The following is a 336-nucleotide window of genomic DNA, read 5'->3' as shown; positions in this document are numbered from 1 at the left end:
GCCCGCGCACACGCCGTCCCCGGTCTGGGACTGCGAACCGGCCTCGCCGCGTTGGGCGTCGCCACCGGGCCTCCCCGGCCGGTGGTGTCCCCTGGCGACGCGCCCTCGGACCTGGGCCCGGGCCCTGTGTGCGCCGGGCGGGTGGGCGGCGTGTGGCCGTCGTGCGCGTGAGGGTTGCCCGCTGGGTGGGCGGTGGGCTGGAGGAGACAGGGAGCGGCGGCGACCGCGGGGGGGTCCGATCCCCCTCCGCGCCGCCGCCGCCACCGCCGCCTTCCCGCTGCCCGCGTCTCCCCCGCCGCCGCCGCCCTGCCCTGGCCTCGCCGCGTCCCTCCGGCT

The sequence above is a fragment of the Loxodonta africana genome, unplaced genomic scaffold (genome assembly GCF_030014295.1).
Source record: "Loxodonta africana isolate mLoxAfr1 unplaced genomic scaffold, mLoxAfr1.hap2 scaffold_795, whole genome shotgun sequence".
NCBI lineage: Eukaryota > Metazoa > Chordata > Mammalia > Proboscidea > Elephantidae > Loxodonta > Loxodonta africana.
This window is presented reverse-complemented; position numbering follows the sequence as displayed.